The 15,729-nt window shown below is 53.4% G+C and overlaps 1 protein-coding gene and 1 long non-coding RNA gene across 11 annotated transcripts in view; one reads left to right on the forward strand and one right to left on the reverse strand.

The window, feature by feature from the left end:
• Positions 1 to 636: 636 nt before the first annotated feature.
• Positions 637 to 15,729, forward strand: part of LOC142466878 (uncharacterized) — a 67,028-nt gene continuing 51,935 nt past the window's right edge. For 2 of the 9 annotated variants that reach the window (XM_075572445.1, XM_075572442.1), the window contains exon 1: positions 869 to 988. The gene's annotated coding sequence lies outside the window, so the exon portion shown is untranslated. Of the gene's footprint in view, positions 989 to 12,017; positions 12,235 to 12,269; positions 12,638 to 15,729 lie in introns of those variants that run through there. The other 7 variants (XM_075572440.1, XM_075572446.1, XR_012788261.1 and 4 more) reach the window with 6 other exon arrangements.
• LOC142466879 (uncharacterized) lies at positions 3,094 to 5,388 on the reverse strand. Of its 2 annotated transcripts, none has more exons than XR_012788264.1 (3): positions 5,270 to 5,388; positions 4,029 to 4,129; positions 3,094 to 3,223 (listed from the first exon to the last, which is right to left on the reverse strand). It is a non-coding gene; the product is annotated as an uncharacterized LOC142466879 (long non-coding RNA). The 2 variants fall into 2 exon arrangements; XR_012788263.1 differs by having other exon boundaries at positions 3,910 to 4,129.

The following is a 15,729-nucleotide window of genomic DNA, read 5'->3' on the forward strand; positions in this document are numbered from 1 at the left end:
TGAAGGCACCCCCGGACGTTTAAGCGCGGGCTGATTGAAGGCCCCCCATGTGCCGGTTGAAAGCCCCCTCGCTGAATGATCGAAGGCCCAAACCGCGGACCGGTTGAAGAGAGGTACTGTAATTCACGTTAGTCCCATACTGTACTTTACACCTAAAGGTCAATACTTAACCCCCCCCCCCCCCAGGCCCATACTGAATCCCCCCAGGCCTTTTGTCACCTTTGATGTAGCTTTGGGTAACTTTGTCTTTTGTTGAAAATATTAAAATAAACATATTGCATTGTAATGTTTTTTTTCTGTATTATAATAAGATAGTTAAGTAAAAGTTATGCACTAAAAAATATTTTTTGGTAGGTGCGCTATGGGTTTGGAGGGTGCTCCTTTAATTTGTCCTGGGCCCCATGATTTCTGTTGGTGGCCCTGCTTATGTTATAAAAGTAACTTTCGGTGGGAGGGGAGAGTCATGACCCGAGGAAAGCCCCCCTCCTCTCTATCAATCCCTTGTTTTATGAACGGCATTTGTAATACACCTCAGGTGTGTGGTTACTGTAACATTGCACCTTTCCACACCCAGCAATTTCTTTTTAATGACACATGGGATAAAGATAATTAATAATTATATAAAACATTTCCTGACATTTGCTATGAACATCTGGCTATGCTTATCTGCATCACGTGAGGTCCTTCTAAGCCACGCCCCCGGCAGGCACTCTAAGCCACGCCCCCGGCAAGATCACTCACTAAGCCACGCCCCCGGCAGCAACACTCATGGTGTCTCTTCCCCTTTAACATTAACCCCTCTGCTGGTTATTATTATTGCTGTGATTGGCTGCTGCTGGTCACGTGGTCGCTCTAGACCGGAGGCGCATGAGCAGCAGGAAGCAATCCCTTCTCAGCCGAGCAGCAGCAGCAGCAGCAGCAGCAGCAGCAGCGTCTCCCCCACATGCTGGGAGGGGCCGGGAGAGTCAGGCAGGACCCCCCCTCTGCGGTGAGTGTCCGCGCGCCGCCGCCTGTATAGATGCCCCGCCCCCTTTCAGCAGGGACTGAGGCGGGGGCTCATACACGCCCCCAGAGCCTCTCCTGCGCTAACCAATGAGCGAGCCCCGCTGCTGCAGGGGAAGAACCCCACACATTGTAACTCAGGGAACCTCCTTTACCGGAGCGCGCCTCCTGTATCACGTGATCAGGGCCACTGCTGCTAACAACACGGGGATTGTGGGTAACAGGTGACGCAGCTTCTGACACGCCCCTTTATCCCCGGGCTCCTAATGCCCGTAATATAGTGGGTGCGCACTTCTAAGGCCCAGAATCCTTATAGACAAAACCACAAGGGAGAATAGGGGAGCACAAGCTGAACAGTATTGTGTGTGTGTATGACTCCTATGTGGAGTTCCACACAGATGATGTCCGATAGATACGGAATAAAATAAGTAAGTGCGTTCACCATTATCACCTAGCATCCAGTGCTTCCACTGCAGCAAGGGATTCTGGGAAATTACATGCAAATGAGCACACCATGTCCCCTTTTGTCTTAAAAACCATTGTTACATGGAGCCCATATAAGATGATTCTCGCTGTTAACACAGCTTTGCATCTGATTCCCATGCAGTGCTTTAAAGCTGTGTTAACAGCGAGCATTAGCTTATATGGGCTCCGAATATATGTGTATGTATGTGTTTGCAGAATACTTCTGTAAATTGCATGGTATTATGCATTTTATTATTTGCTAAAGACGGGTTTTCATGCATGACACTTCCTTGACCCCCCCCCCCCACGTCATGACCATGCCCACCACCTCGTTCACTTTCCAAAATCCTACAGTCCACACTTCGCAGGAGTGTAAAGCTTGCGCGAGGCAAGTAGCGCTGTAGTGCTCATGCTCACTATCACTATGATCAAAGCCTAAGGCTGCATCCATAGAGCCTCAGCCCGCGCTCCTCCGCACTGACGTTGAGGCTCGTCTGCCCGGTCAGGAGCGATTTCATGGACTGGCAGGCGAGACAGCGTGCGCGATGCGGGGACGGCCGGGGAAGTGACGTCGCTGGGCCAATAGCCTGCAACGCAGCAACGTCACGGCGCTGACGACACTGTGCCGTGACGTTGACGCTACTTCGCTGTGATTGGAGGTTTTCAGCCGACAGCGCGCTTGGAAACAGTTCTGCTGTCGGCTGAAAATCCCAGCGCCTCAGCACGCCTGAGGACGCTCGCTGGAGCCCCCTCTAAAGACATCCTCATTGAGGATGAGGGGGCTCATCGCAGAGCGTCTGCACGGCTCCCCCCTCTATGGATGTAGCCTAAGGCTACGTCTATAGAGCCTCAGCCCGCGCTGACGCTCGCCTGCCTGGTCAGGAGCGATCCAATGGACTGGCAGGCGAGCCAGCGTGCGCGATCGGGGAGCGGGGGAGAGGCAGGGCACACTCGCATGAGCCCCCTTTAAAGACATCCTCATTGAGGATGCAGGGGCTCAGCGCGGAGCGTCCGCGTGGCTCAGCGTGGCTTCCCCTGCTATGGACGTAGCTTAAGACTTCATGTGCACTCTCACCTTTTTATTCTCCTGCTTTAATTAGTATGATGCCCTCCTTCTCTAAATCAGAGACATCAAGGCCATGCTGCCTTCCTCAGAGGTGTGCTTGGCATGATACCTTCTCATACTGACTCCTTTTAAACAGCATTTCTGTATTTGATTTGATTATATATGTTCATGACCCTGCACTTGAGCATAATGTTACACTTGCTTACAAGGGCTGGTTCCACTTTTTTAGTTTTAGTTTTCTTATTCATTATTATTATTGAAGTATTTTACTCTATATGTTTTGTCAATTAGATGCAGCATTGGGCACCCCCTGTCTCTTGTTAGTTTTCTTATTGAAGCCCAAACTGACATTGTTACCTCATTAGGGCAGGTCTAAAGGCATTGATCGCGCCCATAGACGCAAGCAGGAGGGGGCGCGCGTTGCGCAATAAATAATTTCAAATTGATTTCTTGGCGCAACAGACAGGTCATGTGAACGGTTCGCCCAAAGATGGCGAACCAGATCCGTGATGCCCACGGCGCGTCCACCATGGACAGAAAACGCACCCACTTCACGCAGGTGATGTCAAATCCAGCTCAAATCCTGGCTCTGACACAGAGCAGGAGGAAGATGAGGGGCTTGGGAATCAAGCCTTACTGCCTGTCCGGCGCTACGACTTTGCACGATTATTCAAAGACTTGAAAGCACTCCTGCAAGCCGAAATAAAGGAGGTGAGGAAGGATGTGGACAGTCTGGGGGAACGAACAGGGGAGCTGGAAAACAAAATGGACCTGACGGTTAAGGTGATAAATACAACGGAGAAGCTGTCAGTGGAGCTGCAGGCGCAAATTGATGAACTGAAAGAGCGGCAGAAAGACGCTGAGAACAGACGAAATATCGGGCTCAGGGGGGTCCCGGAGGGGATAGGGGATTGTGAGGAGTTTACTTCGCGGTGGCTCGAATCCATGCTACTGAACAGCCCTAAGGAGACCTTGGCCATGGACAGATGCCACAAAGCGCTACGCTCTAGACTAATGCAGGCTGGGCAACCCAGGGACATTATAGTGCGGCTGCACTTCTATACTACCAGGGAGGCGGTACTGCGGAAGACAAGGGCTCTGCCTGGGGTGGAGTTCGAGGGAACGAAGATGCTAATCTTCCAGGATCTGTCCCCAGCTACGCTAGCCAGGAGACGGAACATTCTACCCATAACTAAAGCATTGAGGGACCAGGACATCTGATATAGGTGGACCTTCCCGTTCGGCCTGATGGTAGTACGGAACGGGAGGGCCGTCACGATGAGAGACCCGGAGGAGGGTCGGCTTTCCTGTCCAGGTTGGGCCTTAAAGGAGTTCCCACCAGAGGGGAAGCGACGGAGGAGGTCCCTAGAGCCCACCTGGTCTGGGAACTCAGGGTCTCCCAAGTCAAGAGTTGACAAGGGCTGAGGAGGTGGAACCGACGCGGTCATTCTTGGAAAAGTTTCAAAGTTATATAGCTCAAAGATCATATACAGACCAGCGCCCAAAAAGAGTCCAAAGTCCCTAATAGAGTCCAAACAGATGGAAGAGAAGAAAATCCAAATGGTTCAATCACTGGAAGATCTCCAATCCGGGGGTCTGTGACATAGGGACAGAAACAAAAAGAAATAATAGTGTAATACGTAATATTAAAATGGGACAAACAACATAAAACACTTAACAAAAGACATACATACAACAAGCAAGCTGAAAGTAAAATAACTATTTAATAAAACAAAACGGAGCCTGCTGTTATCAAAGTTATATAGCTACTCAGTTTGCCGTTGTTCGAGGCTTAGGAAATAAGTTGCGACGTGAAAAGCCGCGGGGTGGAAGCGGAGACAACAAGTTGAAGAAATCCCTATCGACAGACCCTGGCGATACATCATTCTACCGTGGTTGTACCTGTAAAATGCAAAAACGTACCTGTTGGCGCGGGCCTGGAAGATGGGCGAAGATGGCAGAAGCAGCGGAGTGTCCCCCCTGGCCCAGCGTGACACATTACATGTTAGCCATTTTCACAAAGGGAACCTACATTGTGCCACCATGCTTATGTTCAGGCCCGCCAACAGGGGGGTCCCTGCACGAAAGTGCCAGTGTTTTAAAGAAAAAAAATGCTATCCCTGTGCGCATGCGCACCTCAGATGTCTCGGCGCGCATGCGCAGGGTGTCCGGCCTTTTCCTCCCACCCCGAACTGCAGCAGCCACGTGGACCCGCTCCCAACATGGGACAGAGGGGAAGCGCCGTGGCACGCCCAACCCAGCTCGTCCCGTGCCAGCCTCCTGACTCGGGCAGCAGCCGCAGGGACCAGAAGCCAGGTGGTGGGGGGGGGTAAACTAGATGCTGCCCAGAGGGGGGGGGGGGGGGAAACTAGATTATACTGGGGATGGGGGGGAAAATAGATGCTGCCGGGGGGGAGGGGGGAACTAGATGCTGCCGGGGGGACGGGACTAGATGCTGCTGGGGGGACGGGACTAGATGCTGCCGGGGGGACGGGACTAGATGCTGCCGGGGGGACGGGACTAGATGCTGCTGGGGGGAGGGGGGAACTAGATGCTGCTGGGGGGAGGGGGGAACTAGATGCTGCCGGGAAAGGATGGGGGGGGCTAGATGCTGCTGGGAAAGGATGGGGGGGGGCTAGATGCTGCTGAGAAATGGGAGGGGAACTAGATGGGGCCAGGGATAGGGGGGGAAACTAGATGCTGTCAGGGGGGGGTGTAGAGGATTTTTTTACTTACGATAAATTATTTTCTCCTTGTCTCTCCATGACAGTGCTTCACCGTAAGGTAATAGGTCACTCCCAGCTTGAGGTGCAGTAGTATTATGTTATTGGGAAACTAGATGCTGCAGGGAGGGTGGGGGGAAACTAGATGCTGCAGGGAGGGTGGGGGGAAACTAGATGCTGCAGGGGGGATGGGGGGAAACTAGATGCTGTCGGGGGGAATCAGCCCGCCAGTCTCGGCCCACCCCCAGCCTACCTCCCATGCCCCCGAGACTACCTCCCACCCCGGGCAGCAAGCGCGGGGATCGGGGGCAGGGGGGGAAGCGAGGCAAGGAAGCAGCACCCACCCGGTCAAGGTCAGTCACCCACCCAGGCAGTCAGTCAAGGGCAGTCAGTCACCCACCCACATAGTCACCCACACAGGCAGTCACCCACCCACCAAGGCAGTCACCCAGGCATTCAGTCACCCACCCAGGGAGTCAGTCAGTCACCCACTGTAACGGATCGGGGGACACGCGCCTCTCAGCGTGTCCCCGTCACCTCAGGCCCCACTGCGGCTAGCTGCCCCGGTTCCCCGCTCCCTCAGTCTCTCACCTCCTCTGTGGCGCACGCCGAACACCCAGGCACGTGATCAGGGCGCACGCACGGCAGCCTTACAGAAGGCGCGCACACCCGATCATTTTACCAGCCCTTTCGCACTACTGGCTCCGCCCCCTGTCGGCTGCTGGCAGGTGATTGCTTTGGATTACACTCGTCTCCTCCCCTGCTCACCTGGACCTATCCCTGCAAGTAACCAGACAAACCTCTGCTCCACCCCTTGCTCCTATTGGCCATCCTTCCTTTATAACCCTACTCTGACCTCTCCTTCCTTGCTCTGCATAGCTTCTCTGTAGCTCCTGTGTCTATGCCCAGCTCTGTTACAGCTCCGGTTCCTGTCCCTGCCCATTTGGATTACTTTGGATTGATCTTGGCTCTGTTTGACTATGTGTACCTCGCAACCCCTGGACTCTGCTTTGGACCTCACTACGCAGCTTTCTCCTGCCCCTGACTCCTGGACATTTACCCTCCATCTTCTGTCACCCTGGACTCAGCAAGTATAACGTTATCCCTTTCTCACCAGACCCGTCAACGCAACTTACCACACTCCGGGCACGCCCTCACTGCTGTGGGTACCCTTACCCACCTCAGTATTGGGGACTGGCCAGGTCTGCGGGCAGACAGTCACCCACCCACGCAGTCAGTCAGTCACCCACCCAGGCAGCCAGTCACCCACATAGTCAGTCAGTCACTCACGCATGCAGTCAGTCAGTCACCCAAGCAGTCACCCAAGCAGTCACCCGCCCAAGCAGTCACCCACCCAGTCTGTAAATGTCAATCAAGGGCAGTTACCCACTCAGTCAGTCATCCACCTACCCACCCAGGCAGTCAGTCACCCACGTGCCTTCCATCTCCCCTCCGAAACTAGCCCCACCGCCAGCCAATTGAAGCCCCCCCCCCTCCAGCCGATTGAAGGCCCCCATGCGGGCCGGTTGAAAGCCCCCTCACTGAATGATCGAAGGCCCAAACCGTGGACCTGTTGAAGAGAGTTACTGTAATTTACTTTAGTCCCATACTGTACATTACACCTAAAGGTCAATACTTATCCCCCCCCCCCCCCCCCCAGGCCCATACTGAATCCCCCCAGGCCTTTTGTCACCTTCGATGTAGCATTGGGTATCTTTTGTCTTTTGTTGAAAATATTAAAATAAACATATTGCATTGTAATGTTTTTTTTCTGTATTATAATAAGAAGATAGTTAAGTAAAAGTTGCGCGCTAAAAATTATTTTTTGTGGTAGGTGCGCTATGGGTTCGGGGGGGTGCTCCTTTCATTTGTCCTGGGTCCCATGATTTCTGTTGGTGGCCCTGCTTATGTTATAAAATTAACTTTCGGTGGGAATGGAGAGTCATGACCCGAGGAAAGCCCCCTCCTCTCTATCAATCACTTGTCTTATGAACGGCATTTGTAATATACCTCTAGTGTGTGGTTACTGTAACATCGCACCTTTCCATACCCAGCAATTTATTTTTAATGACATATGGGTAGGGTGACCATTTGTCCTGGTTTTGCCGGGACTGTCCCGGTTTTTTCTGTCCTGTCCCGGCTTCAAGTCCGTCCCGGAAATGTCCCGGTTTTTGTCCCTGGTCCCGGTATTTCGGGGCAGCGGCGGTGAGAATGCGGCGGCCGGTAAGTATTTTCTGTGTTTGTGTATGTATGATTGAATGCTGCCGGGGGGATTGAATGAAGGAGAATGCCGGGGGCGGGACTTAGAATGCCGGCCGGCCCGCAGGGGATTGGTCGCAGGCAGGTCAGAGGAAGCCGGGGGCGGGACTTCCGCTTTGCGCAGAGCACACGTGACTGTGTCTGCCTTCCCACTCCTGGCTCTTGTCGGCTGCGCGGTGAGTGTCCCCCTTCTGTCCTGGGTCCCAGCCAGGGGGGTGATAGGAGGCGGTAGCGGGGGTGCGCCTGCCTTTGTACCACCTTGTATCTTTGCCCCCCGGCGCTCCCACCTTTACCCCCCAGCGCTCCCACCTTTGTCCCCTGGCGCTCCCACCTTTGCCCCCCGGCGCTCCCACCTTTTCCCCCTGACCCTCCCACCTTTGCCTCTCCTGGCGCTCACTTCCCTCCGTCCACTTGATGCAGGAGATGGGCTCGGGGGAGGGCAGTGGTGGCTGCGCGGTCACTGTCGGGCGATGCAGGGGCTGGCGGGCGGTACAGGGGGAGGTGGGGTGTATCAGTGTATGTGTGTGTGTGTATCAGTGGGTGAGTGTGTGTGTATCAGTGGGTGAGTGGGTGTGTGTGTGTATCAGTGGGTGAGTGTGTGTGTATCAGTGGGTGAGTGTGTGTGTGTGTATCAGTGGGTGAGTGTGTGTGTGTATCAGTGGGTGAGTGTGTGTGTGTATCAGTGGGTGAGTGTCTGTGTGTTTCAGTGGATGAGTGAGTGTGTGTGTATCAGTGGATGAGTGAGTGTGTATCAGTGGGTGAGTGAGTGTGAGTGTATCAGTGTGTGTGTGTATCAGTGGGTGTGTGTGTGTGTGTATCAGTGGGTGAGTGTGTGTGTATCAGTGGGTGAGTGTGTATCTGTGTGTGTGTGTATCAGTGGGTGAGTGTGTGTATCTGTGTGTGTGTGTATCAGTGGGTGAGTGTGTGTATCTGTGTGTGTGTGTGTATCAGTCTCGGGGGAGGGCAGTGGTGGCTGCGCGGTCGCTGTCGGGCAGTGCAGGGGCTGGCGGGCGGTACAGGGGGAGGCGGGGTGTATTAGTGTATCCGTGTATCAGGGTGTGTGTGTGTGTGTATGTGTGTATTAGTGGGTGACTGTGTGTATCAGTGGGTGAGTGTGTGTATCAGTGGGTGAGTGTGTATCAGTGGGTGAGTGTGTGTATCAGTGGGTGAGTGTGTGTATCTGTGTGTGTGTGTATCAGTGTATCAGGCTCGGGGGAGGGCAGTGGTGGCTGCGCGGTCGCTGTCGGGCAGTGCAGGGGCTGGCGGGGGCTACAGGGGGAGGCGGGGTGTATCAGTGTATCCGTGTATCAGGGTGTGTGTGTGTGTGTATCAGTGGGTGTGTGTGTGTGTATCAGTGGGTGAGTGTGTGTATCTGTGGGTGAGTGTGTATGTGTATCAGTGGGTGAGTGTGTGTGTGTGTATCAGTGGGTGAGTGTGTGTGTGTCAGTGGGTGAGTGTGTGTGTGTCAGTGGGTGAGTGTGTGTGTATCAGTGGGTGAGTGTGTGTGTATCAGTGGGTGAGTGTGTGTGTGTATCAGTGGGTGAGTGTGTATCAGTGGGTGAGTGTGTATCAGTGGGTGAGTGTGTGTATCAGTGGGTGAGTGTGTGTATCTGTGTGTGTGTGTATCAGTGTATCAGGCTCGGGGGAGGGCAGTGGTGGCTGGGCGGTCGCTGTCGGGCAGTGCAGGGGCTGGCGGGCGGTACAGGGGGAGGCGGGGTGTATCAGTGTATCCGTGTATCAGGGTGTGTGTGTGTGTATCAGTGGGTGTGTGTGTGTGTAGCCGTGGGTGAGTGTGTGTGTCTATCAGTGGGTGAGTGTGTGTGTGTATCAGTGGGTGAGTGTGTGTGTATCAGTGGGTGAGTGTGTGTGTATCAGTGGGTGTGTGTGTATCAGTGGGTGAGTGTGTGTGTATCAGTGGGTGAGTGTGTGTATCTGTGTGTGTGTGTATCAGTGTATCAGGCTCGGGGGAGGGCAGTGGTGGCTGCGCGGTCGCTGTCGGGCAGTGCAGGGGCTGGCGGGCGGTACAGGGGGAGGCGGGGTGTATCAGTGTATCAGGGTGTGTGTGTGTGTGTATCAGTGGGTGTGTGTGTGTGTATCCGTGGGTGAGTGTGTATGTGTATCAGTGGGTGAGTGTGTGTATCAGTGGGTGAGTGTGTGTGTGTCAGTGGGTGAGTGTGTGTGTGTCAGTGGGTGACTGTGTGTGTATCAGTGGGTGACTGTGTGTGTATCAGTGGGTGAGTGTGTGTGTATCAGTGTGTGAGTATGTGTGTGTATCAGTGGGTGAGTGTGTGTATCAGTGGGGGAGTGTGTGTGTCAGTGGGTGAGTGTGTGTATCTGTGTGTGTGTGTATCAGTGTATCAGGCTCGGGGGAGGGCAGTGGTGGCTGCGCGGTCGCTGTCGGGCGGTGCAGGGGCTGGCGGGCGGTACAGGGGGAGGCGGGGTGTATCAGTGTATCCGTGTATCAGGGTGTGTGTGTGTGTATCAGTGGGTGTGTGTGTATCAGTGGGTGTGTGTGTGTGTATCAGTGGTTGAGTGTGTGTGTATCTGTGGGTGAGTGGATGTGTCTATCAGTGGGTGAGTGTGTGTGTGTATCAGTGGGTGAGTGTGTGTGTATCAGTGGGTGAGTGTGTGTATCAGTGGGTGAGTGTGTGTATCAGTGGGTGAGTGTGTGTATCAGTGGGTGAGTGTGTGTATCAGTGGGTGAGTGTGTGTATCAGTGGGTGAGTGTGTGTGAGTGTATCAGTGGGTGAGTGTGTGTATCAGTGGGTGAGTGTGTGTGTGTGTGTATGAGTGTGTATCAGTGGGTGAGTGTGTATCAGTGGGTGAGTGTGAATCAGTGGGTGAGTGTGAGTGTGTATCAGTGAGTGTGTGTGTATCAGTGGGTGAGTGTGTGTGTGTGTATCAGTGGGTGAGTGTGTGTGTGTGTATCAGTGGGTGAGTGTGTGTATCAGTGGGTGAGTGTGTGTGTATCAGTGGGTGTGTGTGTGTGTATCAGTGGGTGAGTGTGTGTGTGTGTGTGTATCAGTGTGTGTGTGTATCAGTGGGTGAGTGTGTGTGTGTGTCACTGGGTGAGTGTGTGTGTGTGTATCAGTGTGTGAGTGTGTGTGTGTGTGTGTGTATCAGTGTGTGTGTGTGTGTGTGTGTGTGTGTATCAGTGGGTGAGTGTGTGTGTATTATTGGGTGAGTGTGTGTGTGTATCAGTGGATGAGTGTGTGTGTGTGTGTATCAGTGGGTGAGTATGTGTGTGTATCAGTGGGTGAGTGTTTGTATCTGTGTGTGTGTATCAGTGTATCAGTGTATCAGGCTCGGGGGAGGGCAGTGGTGGCTGCGCGGTCGCTGTCGGGCAGTGCAGGGGCTGGCGGGCGGTACAGGGGGAGGCAGGGTGTATCCGGGTGTGTGTGTGTATCAGTGGGTGAGTGTGTGTGTATCAGTGGGTGAGTGTGTGTATCAGTGGGTGAGTGTGTGTATCAGTGTATCAGGCTCGGGGGAGGGCAGTGGTGGCTGCGCGGTCGCTGTCGGGCAGTGCAGGGGCTGGCGGGCGGTACAGGGGGAGGCGGGGTGTATCCGTGTATCAGTGGGTGAGTGTGTGTGTGTGTATCAGTGGGTGAGTGTGTGTGTATCCATGGGTGAGTGTGTATGTGTATCAGTGGGTGAGTGTGTGTGTGTATCAGTGGGTGAGTGTGTGTGTATCAGTGGGTGAGTGTGTGTGTATCAGTGGGTGAGTGTGTGTATCAGTGGGTGAGTGTGTGTGTGTATCAGTGGGTGAGTGTGTGTATGAGTGGGTGTGTGTGTATGAGTGGGTGAGTGTGTGTGTGTGTATGAGTGGGTGAGTGTGTATCAGTGGGTGAGTGTGAATCAGTGGGTGAGTGTGTATCAGTGAGTGAGTGTGTGTGTGTATCAGTGGGTGTGTGTGTATCAGTGGGTGAGTGTGTGTGTATCAGTGGGTGAGTGTGTGTGTGTATCAGTGGGTGAGTGTGTGTGTATCAGTGGGTGAGTGTGTGTATCAGTGGGTGAGTGTGTGTGTGTATCAGTGTGTGTGTGTATCAGTGGGTGAGTGTGTGTGTGTGTATCAGTGGGTGAGTGTGTATCCTGACACTGGTTAAGGGGTTCAGAATCATTCACATCTGGTTTTTTTTTTTTGTTCGAAGGCGCGCGCGCGCGCACGCACGCACGCACGCACGCACGCACACACGCACACACACACACACACACACACACGACCCGAGGAAAGCCCCCCTCCTCTCTATCAATCCCTTGTCTTATGAACGGCATCTGCAATACACCTCAGGTGTGTGGTTACTGTAACATTGCACCTTTCCACACCCAGCAATCTCTTTTTAATGACACATGGGATAAAGATAATTAATAATTATATAAAACATTTCCTGACATTTGCTATGAACATCTGACATTTGCTTATCCGCATCAATTGATGTCCCTCTAAGCCACGCCCCCCGGCAAGGACACTCACTAAGCCACGCCCCCGGCACGAACACTCATGGTGTCTCTTCGCCTTTAACATTAACCCCTCTGCTGCTGGTTATTCTTATTGCTGTGATTGGCTGCTGCTGGTCACGTGGTCGCTCTAGACCGGAGGCGCATGAGCAGCAGGAAGCAATCCCTTCTCAGCCGGGCAGAGAGCAGCAGCAGCAGCAACGTCTCCCCCACATGCAGCAGCTGGGAGGGGCCGGGAGAGTCAGGCAGGATCCCCCCTCTGCGGTGAGTGTCCGCGCGCCGCCGCCTGTAATGCTGCCCCGCCCCCTGAGCCTCTCCTGCGCTAACCAATGAGCGAGCCCCGCTGCTGCAGGGGAAGAACCCCACACATTGTAACTCAGGGAACCTCCTTTACCGGAGCGCGCCTCCTGTATCACGTGATCAGGGCCACTGCTGCTAACAACACGGGGATTGTGGGTAACAGGTGACGCAGCTTCTGACACGCCCCTTTATCCCCGGGCTCCTAATGCCCGTAATATAGTGGGTGCGCACTTCTAAGGCCCAGAATCCTTATAGACAAAACCACAAGGGAGAATAGGGGAGCACAAGCTGAACAGTATTGTGTGTGTATATGACTCCTATGTGGAGTTCCACACAGATGATGTCCGATAGATACGGAATAAAATAAGTAAGTGAATCCGAAATGTACAATGTGTGTGTGTGGTGTGTGGTGTGTGGTGTGTGTGTGTGTGTGTGTGTGTGTGTGTGTGTGTGTGTGTGTGTGTGTGTGTGTGTGTGTGTGTGTGTGTGTGTGTGTGTGTGTGTGTGTGTGTGTGTGTGTGTGTGTGTGTGTGTGTGTGTGTGTGTGTGTCTCTTAGGCAGGTCTGCAACCCTGCCTTTCACCATTATCACCTAGCATATAGTGCTTCCACTGCAGCAAGGGATTCTGGGAAATTACATGCAAATGAGCACACCATGTCCCCTTTTGTCTTAAAAACCATTGTTACATGGAGCCCATATAAGATGATTCTCGCTGTTAACACAGCTTTGCATCTGATTCCCATGCAGTGCTTTAAAGCTGTGTTAACAGCGAGCATTAGCTTATATGGGCTCCGAATATATGTGTATGTATGTGTTTGCAGAATACTTCTGTAAATTGCATGGTATTATGCATTTTATTATTTGCTAAAGATGGGTTTTCATGCATGACACTTCCTTGACCCCCCCCCCCACGTCATGACCATGCCCACCACCTCGTTCACTTTCCAAAAACCTACAGTCTACACTTCGCAGGAGTGTAAAGCTTGTGCGAGGCAAGTAGCGCTGTAGTGCTCATGCTCACTATCACTATGATCAAAGCCTAAGGCTGCATCCATAGAGCCTCAGCTCGCGCTCCTCCGCACTGACGTTGAGGCTCGTCTGCCCGGTCAGGAGCGAGTTCATGGACTGGCAGGCGAGACAGCGTGCGCGATGCGGGGACGGCCGGGGAAGTGACGTCGCTGGGCCAATAGCCCGCAACACAGCAACGTCACGGCGCTGACGACACGGCGCCGTGACGTTGACGCTACTTCGCTGTGATTGGAGGTTTTCAGCCGACAGCGCGCTTGGAAACAGTTCTGCTGTCGGCTGAAAATCCCAGCGCCTCAGCACGCCTGAGGACGCTCGCTGGAGCCCCCTCTAAAGACATCCTCATTGAGGATGAGGGGGCTCATCGCGGAGCGTCTGCACGGCTCCCCCCTCTATTGATGTAGCCTAAGGCTACGTCTATAGAGCCTCAGCCCTCGCTGACGCCCGCCTGCCTGGTCAGGAGCGATCCAATGGACTGGCAGGCGAGCCAGCGTGCGCGATCGGGGGCGGCGGGAAGGCAGGACACGCTCGCACGAGCCCCCTCTAAAGACATCCTCAATGAGGATGCAGGGGCTCAGCGCGGAGCGTCCGCGCGGCTCAGCGTGGCTTCCCCTGCTATGTATGTAGCCTAAGACTTCATGTGCACTCTCACCTTTTTATTCTCCTGCTTTAATTAGTATGATGCCCTCCTTCTCTAAATCAGAGACATCAAGGCCATGCTGCCTTCCTCAGAGGTGTGCTTGGCATGATACCTTCTCATACTGACTCCTTTTAAACAGCATTTCTGTATTTGATCATATATGTTCATGACCCTGCACTTGAGCATAATGTTACACTTTTCTTACAAGGGCTGGTTCCACTTTTTTAGTTTTAGTTTTCTTATTGAAGCCCAAACTGACATTGTTACCTCATTAGGGCAGGTCTAAAGGCATTGATCGCGCCCATAGACGCAAGCAGGAGGGGGCGCGCGTTGCGCAATAAATAATTTAAAACTGATTTCTTGGCGCAACAGGCAGGTCATGTGAACGGTTCGCCCAAAGATGGCGAACCAGATCTGTGACGCTCACGGCACGTCCACCATGGACAGAAAACGCACCCACATAACGCAGGTGATGTCACAGCCTTTGCACGCCTCTGCGTGGGCAAAGGCTATGTGGCAGCCTTAGGGCTCGTCCAGGGTGGAGCAGAGCGGGTGCGCACGCTCACGGTAGACACGTTGCGACAATGCACGCCGCTCGCAAGCGCGTCACGTGAGCGGTTCGCCCAATGAGAGCGAACCAGCTCCGTGACGTAGAGGCCGCGCCCCCAGACGCGCATGCACCTAGCCGGCCAGGAAAAGCATGGCCGAGCAGGGTGCAGCGCTGGAGCGCCGGCGTGCCTCTACCCACCCTGGACGAGCCCTTAGACTGTGGCTAAAGGCTTTTTCTATAGTCCAGTTTCCAAATCAGTCCAGGGCCTGTTATACGCTCATGTTGCTAACGGAACACATTCCTGCTACATCACCTTGTAACATCAACCCCACTTTCTGTGTCTGTTTAGTTCCACCGGAAGATAACTCACCTTTTGTGTCACTTGTGTCATCGTGTCAGGGACTTTTTAAATTAAAACAGTGTTTTTTTTAAAGTAGTAAAGTAGTCACTGGTGTGGCCTGTGGCTCCCATCCCTTTCAAACTGTGGGTACATACAAGTGAATGCAGAGAGGGTTACAGGCACACGATAATGGCAGCAATAAAGGCAATTTGCTGGTGCTCGTGGAGATGGGTGAGATCCTTTACTACCCCAGAGGAATCACGAGCAGGAGGAAAGCAACCAGGCACACGGTCTTGCAAAAAGATGATTTATTAGCAAATCCAATTCCAACATTTCGACTGCATAAAAAGTCTTTGTAAAGGTGAGGGCTAAATATCAGGCAACCAAGTGAAGTATATATACCCCATGCACTCACCTGTTACCTAGCTACAGGTGTCTCACGGCACCAATGCTGCATCTCCCATGACATGCAGCTCCGACACGGGGGTCTGTGCATGCGCAGAGTGAGCAAATCACCCAGTAGAACACCGCGTGTGCCGGCATAGACCGACCATGAGCGCGCATGCGCACAGCACACAGGCACGTTAGGGAGCTGCCGCGCATGCACCGAATACACAGGCATCAAGCGGCCTACTGCTCATGCGTGCTAGCAAGCAGGGGACACACAGCACATGCGCAGCACCCACAGACTGTGCATGGCCAGCCAGGGAGACACAGCATGCCCCTCCTTCGCTGTCATGGCAACTGGACGCCTAACAATGGCTGATGGTAACAGTCATAAAGGCATAAAGGCTTTACCTCACATCATGGAAATAAAGATGCAATCCCATTTACAGTGTCCCTGTGTACAACCCCAAAGTGGCAGGAAAAATACCATTAAAAACCCAATAAGGTGACATTATT

Source organism: Ascaphus truei, chromosome 15, assembly GCF_040206685.1.
Source record: "Ascaphus truei isolate aAscTru1 chromosome 15, aAscTru1.hap1, whole genome shotgun sequence".
NCBI classification, from domain to species: Eukaryota; Metazoa; Chordata; class Amphibia; order Anura; family Ascaphidae; genus Ascaphus; species Ascaphus truei.